Raw genomic sequence first — 9,995 nt, forward strand, 5'->3', positions numbered from 1 at the left:
ACTGAAAGAAAAAACACTGTCAATGCTTAAAGCGACGGAAATGGATTTTTGGAGAAGAGCCGCAGAAAGATCTAGAAGAGAAAGGATTACCAACGAACGCATTAGAGAAATAATGGGAATAAAACGAAAAATCACAGATGACCTAACAACAAAACAACTTATCTGGTTCGGACACATACAAAGAATGGACAAACAACGAATGCCAAAAGAAATACTAAAGTGGCAACCAGATGGAAAGAGAAAACGAGGTAGACCGAGAAAAAGTTGAAGCAAAGGAATAAATAAAGAACTGAGAGAGAGGGCCATAGAAGAAGATCTATGAAACAACCGGTCTAAGTGGCGATTGGAAGTCGAAAAACGGCGGAGAACGTTATAAACCGACAAGTAGTAGTAGTAAACAGACAAATAAGCAAAATCCTTGCTCAAAAAGCTTGCTCCCGGGCTCAAAAAGAAAAAAGTAGCTGCACGGGCAGAAGTCGTTACTTCCGAAGAAGTTCTGAATTAACTTATAGAAGAAAATACATTAAAGAACATAAAAGAAATAGAAAAACAAATAAAAGAAAAGGAGCGCAGAAAGAAAAAAGAAGCAAAAATTCAAAAACCGAAGAGGATTAAGAAACGAGAAGAAACTTTTAGTATCTCAGAATCGGAAGAAGATTTGGTAGAATATGTTGACTCTAAAGATAATTTAAATTCTAAAATATTTGAAGAAAACGAGCAAATAATTGAGAAAGAAGTGCCAACAGTTGGAGATTTGGGAAAGACCCAAATCGCGCTGGGTATTTGGGCTGTTGTAGAGTACACATCTAAAAAACATATTAAACATTTTATTGAAAAAATTGATAACAAGAATAAAAATGAATGGAAAAATATATAAAAAGAGTAGTAACACCTTTTTTTGGCCTGATATAGAAGACACGGATATGATAGTTGAAGACGATATCGTAAAAACTTTACCAGAACCCGTTAAAGACAGAAGGCATCATTTTATTTTTGACGTAAATTTTGTCGTGTTGAAGCTTTAAATCTTAAGTTTGTAACTTGCTAAAAAATAAATAAATTAAAATTTTTCAAACACTAAAAAAATTCGTTTTTTCTTGCAATTTTAAATTATTTACACTTGCCCCAAAAATAACACACACTGTTGTAAGCTAAAGTCCATTGTCACACTTACCCTAAATTGACGGGAAAGTGTAAACCATGGATACTTAAAAAAATTAACATAATTTCCACATCTGATGTTACGAACGTGCCCAAATTTAAGTATATGTAGTAAAGTCCGTAAGCATTCTAGGAAAAAAATATCATGACTTAAATCATCTCCTAAATCATGCAAAATATGTCATAATTAAAAATCTTTACTAACTTTGGATTTGGTTCGTGTAGAAGATCAATGCAAAACATTGATGAACCCTTTTTTGCCGAAACCTCTGTTTTGCTCCATGTATATCAAAATAGTGTTATATTTGACCATAAACGATAATCTTTTTTTTTTAACTATTTTTATGTGGACAATATATCTTTAAATAGCAACAATAATAGAAAACATTTTGTTCACTTGGGAACTTAAAGCTATTTCAATAAGTACTATGTAGTGTGTTCCCCTTTTTAAAAGGATAGGGTTGTATAACAGGATGCCAAACTTCGTTAGTAAAATTGTACAGCACATCAATTTCTCTAAGCCAATTAAAAAACCCGTTTCACCCTAGAACGCCACTGACGCTGTCCAGCGCCTTTTTTAAGCGAGTAACTTGATTTAAATAACGAATTGAGACACATAGTCCATTAGGATAATTCAAGGCCAAAGACATTCAGGGCTAAATGCAAACAAGAAATAATCTTTTATACTCTACAAGTAGTATTCCTGTATTTAATTAATATCAGCTGACGCTTACCTATCAAAGGAATTCAAAAACCTTAGTTAAGAAATACGATGGCTTTGTTGAAAGACACGTTAGTTAAAAGAGTTTGTAAAATTGTAAGTGTATGTAGATAACTTTGTAACAGTATCAGTATATTTTACTACCTTGAGGTTTAGGTAGCAACAATTGGTTAATTCGTAGTTACTTCGTTATTCGTTAATTACTTTAGTTTATTACATTGAGGGTCTCTTATTTTGATCATCATCAATTCTTCATCACTCATCACAAAATTTTAGTTAAGTAAAAGGCACATGTTCCGTCTCAATATAATTTACTTCTTGTTGTTTGTCGATTTTACTTTATTATTTTAGATTGATATCGGTACCGTAATTTGGGGTAACTTGAGACGATGGGATTACTTGAGAAAATTTGTAGACACTATTATTTTTCGTCGATTTGGCATCCCGGTTAATACTGTTAGTGTTGTTTTGATAGCAAAAGGTAGCTAACGTGTGGTTGTTGACCGTTAGTAATTAAATTCTTTTGTCTTATCTAAGGTAAGTTGATAATTTTTTTAATAAACATCAACTTTAAAATTGCCAAATTTCATGTAGTACATAACTTATATAATATTTCTATGACTAATATCCGAAAACAAGCAATTGTTGTAGAAAACGTAACCTCTAATATTAATATTGGTGTGCCGTACATTTCATTGCGGCGTTGCCAAGTTTATGGCTGCTATAAAATATGAATTCTCAGCCTGACCTTGGTTGGTCAACTTGAGACAACTGTCTCAAGTTACCCCACCACAAATTAGATACTATAAAAACTAGTTTCTAATCTACCTACTTACCTACCTACCTTCTTACCTATCTACTTACCTTTTTTTCATTATTGTTTCAGGCTCAGGTATGGTTAGAACGCAAAAAAGAATTTTGGGATCTAGAAAATACCGAAATTTCTCGGAGGAGCAACTTCATAAAGCAGTGGAAGCTGTTCCGGGATTTCTTTGAGAAAAGCCGAAGAAAAGTTTGGAATACCACGATGTTCTATAAATAGAGCAATAAATGGAAAGAACACAGGAAAGGTTGGTAGACCATTTGTTTTAAATGAAGTTGGCCAAAATGCTTTAGTAATGTGTCTATGTTCAGCTAGGGATTGGGGCTTTCCTCTCACACTATACGATATTAGACTCATTGTCAAAGCATTCCTCGACCGTTGTGGAAGAAATGAACATAGATTTAAAAACAACATGCCAGGTAGATATTTTGTCATGTCTTTCTTGAAGCGTCACCAGAACACTTTAAGTAATAAAATGTGCCAAAACATAAAGAGATCTCGAGCCAAAGTCGACCATAACGCCATAAATATTTACTTTGATGAGTTAAATCAGTCAATGGAGGGAGTTCTTTCTCATTCTGTCATTAATTATGATGAAACAAATATGACAGACGATCCTGGTCGTAAAAAAGTTGTTGTTAGAAGAGGGTGTCGACATCCTGAAAGGATTATTGATTTTTCTAAGTCAAGTACGTCTGTAATGTTTGCCGCTGCCGGAGACGGGACACTTCTCCCTCCATATGTAACATACAAAGCTGAGAATCTTTATCATACCTGGACCGAACATGGCCCTAAGGGGACAGTTTATAATAGAAGTAAGAGTGGCTGGTTCACTTTGGAGATATTCGAAGATTGGTTTCGAAAAATTGCCTTGCCTTATTTCTCGAAACAAGATAAAGAAGAGAAAAAAGTAATGATTGGGGATAATTTGGCGAGCCATATATCCCCATATATAATAGAGGAATGTAAAAAAACAACATAATCTTCATCCTACTTCCCCAAATAGCACTGGACTTACTCAGTCGTTAGATGTCGCATTTTTCCACCCACTTAAAATTAAGTGGCGTGGAAAATTTAGATTCTTGGAAAACAAAAAATCGTGGAACTGTGCCAAAAGATACATTTCCTCGTTTATTAAAAAAATGTCTGGAGGCAATGAGAGAGAAATATCTTTCACAAAACGTAATAAGTGGATTTAAAGGAGCAGGGTTAATTCCACTAAATCGAGGAGAAGTCTTGAAGAGGCTTCCCAGTAAACAGGCAGTAGAGGATGGCAAAGAAAGTGAGAATACCCTTGCCTGGGTAACTACATTTCAAGAATATTTAAAATAAAGTAGAAGGAAAGAGACAGATGGTTTAAGAAAACAAAAAAAAAAGAAATTGAATGTTCCTGCTGGTAGAGGAATCTGTGAAGAGGATATAATAATTTTGGAAGACAAACCAAAGCTAGAAAAAAAGAAAAGAAGCCGATTAATGAAAAAAAATAAAGAAAAACGATCATCTAGTAAGAAAAGGTAAAAAACAAGTAAAGTAATTATGTCTAGTGAAAGTGACGAAGACAGTTGCAATGAGGTTGTATTTGACGACAGTTCAAATGATGACTGGGATTCATTTCAAGCAAAACAGATTGACAATATTGAAGACAATATTACTGAAGAGACTAATGACCAGGATAATATTTACTCTCATCAAGATAAACATCCTCTGCAGCCAATAACTAAACAAGTTGGATGCTTTGTCATAGTTAGTTATGACTCAAATTTTTATCCTGGGGTAATTGAAAATATTGACGGTAAAGGCGCAATAATAAGTGCAATGACAAAGACTTCACGGGAAAACTGGAAATGGCCCAAACCTAAGGATGAACTGTATTATTGCTGGCAGGACATTGTAGGTGGTATTAAACCGCCTAAAGCCCTAAACAACCGAGGTATTTTTTCAGTACCCGAACTAAAATTGCTGTAATTAATTGTTTTTAAATAAAAGTTTTGAGCTCTTTGTCTTTTTTATTAACCCAAAAAAATATTCTGAATGTCTCAATTTAACATAACACTTTATAATTATATTTTCGGTGTGCCAAGTTACCCTATCAATGCGTAATTTGAGTCACTTTTTGAATTTATACGACTGTCTCAAGTTACCCATTCTAGTGTGTAACAGACACTTGAGACAGACATAAAAAAAATTGAAAAAACTACTTGTGACAAAATAAACAGAAATATTCTATAAACATATCATAGTTACCTGCGCGACTAATGTTTTCAAATAGTTTTTGAACATTAATTTTTTCTCCGTATGTAATAAACTTCAGGTTTAAGTTAAAAAGTGTCTCAAATTACCCCAAATTACGGTAATTCTTAAAGTTTGGTAAATTATCTTCCAGAAATCTATTGATAGGTTAAAATATTTATCATTTTTACATATTTCTGGCCAAAATTTGTAAATAATAATCCCTGTCTTTAAAAATCAAGTAGTTTTAACATTTACAGTTAGTCGAATCAAGCGGTTCGTTGTTTTCGTGCCCGCTACGTATTTATGTATTTCTGAGAAGGTCAATACGTGCTTTTCCAAGATAAAATTTTATAGTTTTTAGAAACAACCTCTTTACCGGCTTCTGTTAGACGTTTTGTAATGTATTTTTAGGGAGTATCATTCGAAACGCAGTTCTGTACACACGTTTAGCTTAATTAATAAAAGTTGTATCAAAATTGTCGTCATATATTATTTTAATTTGATAAAATAGTATTTTATAGCAAATATATCTCACGGTAAATTAATCGTTAGCCGAACAGCACATATCGAGCATAGTTTTTTATTGAATCTTGCCCAACTACTTAAGCTCTCAGAGCATCTTCAGGGGCATCTAAAATAAGCCAAGAAACGTTTTTTGAACCCCTGCTTGGTTTGCAGAAGTTTGTAAGTGCGCAAGCTATTGAACCTGATATCCTACCAAAAACACCAAAAGCCAGCAACATTACTGAACCAGGTCTTTCTGGTTTACAAAAGTTTGTAAGTCCGGAAGATATTGAACCTGCTATTCTACCAAAAACACCAGAAGCAAGCAACATCAGTGAAACAGGTCCTTCTGGTTTGCAGAAGTTTGTAAGTCCATTTGAAATATCGCCAGTGCCATGGATCAGGAAAAAATCTACAAATCGTGGTAGAAATTCATCTAAATCAACGGTAAAAGCTTCTTCACCTCACAAGAAAGCATTAGACCAGCAAAACAGCAAAAAGAAATTAAATGTACAAGCAGTAAAGTGGCACATTACGGCTGAGTCCACAAGGGAGGTGACTAAGAAAAAAATTAAAAACAAGTCAGAGAAGCGGCATAAAAAGAAAGTACAAAGTTCTTCTGACAACGATAGTGAGCATGAATTTCAACCAGCTGATGAAGATATGGATTTGAAAGAGATTTCTGGTGTAACGGATCCGAAAAATACGTATGTAAATTATATTTTCCTTGACGGAAAATTTTGTGAAGATTATCGAAGTCCAAAAAGGATTCAGTGCCTTATGTGCAACTTGTGGGTACATATAAATTGTTCTGGTGCAGAAAGAAACAAATATATGTGTTAATATTGTACATAAAAAATTATAAAATAAAAATAAAAATATTTTTACTGGTAACCCATATTTACATCACCTTTCGGTTTTTTACTTAAATTACACCGTGAGTGTTTTTATGACATTACAGAAAAAAATATCTTGCTAGGCAGAAAAACGGACTAGCACAAAAGAGCAAAACAATTCTACATGTCAATTATGTAATTTCAACTTTTTCGATCAAAAAGTAGTCAAGATATCAGCAATAAACAAAACGGTAGCCCATATTTGTACCTTCTCCTTCTCCTCTATTAATCTGTATTATATGGAAAATATTTTTTGTAAAATTTTAGTTAAAGAGAGCGACAAGTGTATGGAGCTTCAAGAACCAATGTATCTCTTTTTACTCAAACTAAAGTAGATTTTAGTTAATCTTCTCTAAAATGATCTACTCACAACAAAAAGCAATTAAAAATACAAGCAGCACTACCCGACCATCACCGAACAACTCAAAAAAGAAGGTTAAGAAGCGAGTGAAACGATTATGCTCCCATAATGAAAAATTAATTGGTAAAATAAAAGTAAAAGCGTTAATGGAGATGTTTGGCGAAAAAACGAACGAGTTTGCGAATAATCCCACTCTCCTCATCAATAATAATCTCGGTTAAAAGCATTGCAAGGAAATCGGTTTAGTTTTATTAAATATTTAGCTCTTTTCATGAGGTCACTCACATTTTCCCTTTGCTGAGTGCTTAAAGAACAGAAATAATAATGGACGCTGGACACTCTTTGTGCCTTATTATAATTACATATAATATTTAATTTAATTGTTAGTGATTATACGTAATAAGTACATTTATACAGGGTCTTTAATTAAGCGATTTTTATCCTTAAATTGAAATAAAACGAGGCGTGTGTGAGATATTATCCAAATTTTATATTTGTTTAAAAGCCCTCTGGACGCCACTATATAATGTATAATATCGTTCAAATGTCTACTGTGATTTTATTGGATTGCGTGCATCTCAAATGTCTAATTTTAAATGACTCTAGTGTATAAATTATAAGCTGAATTTGAGCAATAAATAGGTTTGGTTAATTTTGAGGGTGGCTGTGGTTGGTGGTTATTCACATAGACCTAAAACTTAAGAAAACCCCATAAGAAATAGTCAAAAAATGCAAAACGCACGATCTCGATGACCATACCCTTAACTCTCTCATGCAGAATATGTAAAGTAAGTATATTATGTAATAAATATCGAATTACCAGTCGATTATATGACTTCCCAATTAGTTATTTCTTCTGTTAATTATGGCTGTCGCGGCTCTCTTGTTTTCTTTTATTACACTGTACATAAACACATGATTACTTCCTGTGTTTATCATCTTTTTTCTTTTTTCTTACTTTTAGTTATTGTCAGTATACCTAGCTCTGTTTCTTCAAACTCCATTTTCAGTTCTTTTTTTGCCTCGTATACTTCAAATACTCCAGGTTCACAACTTCCATATTTCTCTTCTATTCTCCTTGTTTGTTTCTTCATACTTTTCGTTTGCTTTCCGTTTCGTTCATACATACGTTTGTTTCAATTCATACTAAATTTCCTTGGCGTTTTTTCCTAATCTTTTGCAGTTTGGATCTATTTTTCGTAATTTTTTGTTTATCTTCGGCATTATCAAACTCCAGCTTACATAGGTACTCTTTCCCCTATTTTTCCCGCTGCTTTTACCTGAACTTGTACTTCTTATTTTACCTAAATCTGCTGTTTGAATTTGCTTGTCTTGTTTTATCATCTCGTTCTCTTTTTTTACTCTTTCTTTCGCATTTTATACCACTGCTCATCTCTATTCTTAAATAAATCTTTCTATCAAGAGATTTAAGTGTAGTATACGCCGCAAAAATCAGGTCTTACCCAAAGAAACCGTAATATTCCCAATTGTTTTACAGAAAAGTTCCCAAATCTCTTCATAAATAAGCCAAGAACTTTCAAACTTTTCTACGCAAGGATTAGAAGCTATTTAAATCAATTAAACTACAGGTTCCCAGAATGCTTTTCCTCCCAATTCCTACATTACAAATAAAAAACCCTCAGTGCCTAACCCGCCACATTTCTTTCGACAAACATTCAACAAACTCACAGTTAATCAAATCCACCTTCAACGATATGCTTCACAACTACAAGGATTATACACATATGTACACAGACTCATCTTAATGAAATGAAAGTACTGGTGCTGTAATCATAACCCTAACATCGACAAATAAATACAAACTCTGTTCAGAGTACTCCATTTACTCTGCTAAACCTATACCAGGCCACCCTTGCTGTCAACGCATCCAATAATACCAGTTATATTACACCCGCAGACTCTTTAAGTCCCGTACAGTCAATCCAATATGTCTACCCAACTAATCCTTTAGTCATCAAGATAAAAGAAGAAATCCATACCGCTCAACTGAATGAAAAAAAAAAATATTATATTATTCTGGATACCATCCCATATTGGAATTCCAGGAAATGAAGAGGCAGACAATGCTGCAAAAGAAGCCGCAAGTAGTGATAGTGCGGAGTGTACCAAAACATTTACGAGTGCGGACGTGAAAGCGGCGGTTAAATTTAAAGTGAGATATATGAGGGAAGAAAAGTGAAAAGTGTCATCGGCCAAGCTACGCGATGTTAAAAAATCGATAAAACCTTGGCCCACATTACGAAGTCGGAAAGACCAGGTAATATTAACGCGACTCCGACTGGATCATACGCGATTAACAAATAGCTACGTGTTCTCCAACAAACATGAACCAAGATGTGACAACTGTGATGAAAAATTAACAACCAAACATAATATTAGAGAAATGTCCAGCATTAATACAAAAGCGCATGTTGAACAATATACCAAACAAACTTAGCGATATTTTAGGTCTACAATATTTCAAACATAAAAAGTTTCTTAACGTCGATTAACGTTTTAAAGGTCGTGGCATATTATCGTGCATGTTGCGTTTCCAGAACATAGCGTTTAGTTTCCGAAAAATATAATTTTGGTTTTAAATATGAACAACGCACACTGTCCGGAACATAGCGTTTCAGGCACTTAACACTTTCGTTCAGTATATTCGAAAACAATATTTTACTGATGCCGACGGCTACGTAACGAGTCGTAACCGGTTAGTTGTGCATTAGATGTCCGTCGTTGTTCCCTTGTTGTTTATTTAGGAATTTGTTTGATTTTGATACAGAGTATTTAAAAAAATAAAAAAAATTAAAAAAAATTTTCGAGGCTATTTTGTCATTTATGCATGTGTTTTTATTGCTTTGTGACAATTAATCACGGAAGTGATAAACAAGTAGGACTTTTGTACGGAAGTGATACCTCTTCTTTTTAAAAATACTTTTTGGTTTGATATGTATGGCTTCGTTAAATGTAGTATTTTGTTTTTTAACTGAAGGTGAAATTAAATTTAAAACATATTTAAACTGAATCCTATTCATTCTAAAATAATTGTTAAACCTATTAATTATTATTAAATTCCTAATTGTTTATCACTTTCGTGATTAATTGTCACAAAGCAATAAAACATGCATAAATGACAAAATAGCCTCGAAAATTATTTTTTTAAATACTCTGTATCAAAATTAAACAAAGACCTAAATAAACAACGAGGGGAAAACGACGGGTATCTAATTAACATTATCCTTACAAACCTGTTACGACTCCTTACGCAGCCGTAGGCATCAGTAAAATATT

This window comes from Diabrotica undecimpunctata, chromosome 7, assembly GCF_040954645.1.
Source record: "Diabrotica undecimpunctata isolate CICGRU chromosome 7, icDiaUnde3, whole genome shotgun sequence".
NCBI lineage: Eukaryota > Metazoa > Arthropoda > Insecta > Coleoptera > Chrysomelidae > Diabrotica > Diabrotica undecimpunctata.